The sequence below is a fragment of the Theobroma umbraticum genome, unplaced genomic scaffold (assembly GCF_002168275.2).
Source record: "Theobroma umbraticum cultivar Fairchild unplaced genomic scaffold, ASM216827v3 scaffold_12.0, whole genome shotgun sequence".
NCBI lineage: Eukaryota > Viridiplantae > Streptophyta > Magnoliopsida > Malvales > Malvaceae > Theobroma > Theobroma umbraticum.
Genome location: NW_018397272.1, coordinates 878,539 through 878,745, shown reverse-complemented (window position 1 = coordinate 878,745; position 207 = coordinate 878,539).

The following is a 207-nucleotide window of genomic DNA, read 5'->3' as shown; positions in this document are numbered from 1 at the left end:
GCAGAGCAAGTAGAAAATGAGACATCTACTCACGATTCTCGTAGATCCCCATCAATTGATTTGGGTCAAGTGTAGATGGTGCATCCTCAAGATCAATGGGTAGGGGGCCTGGTGTAGGATTACAGACTCATGTAGATCCATCCAACAAATTACTTATAACTCCTTTTGGGGAGAGGTATGTTATCTTGTATTATAATGAAATAGTTA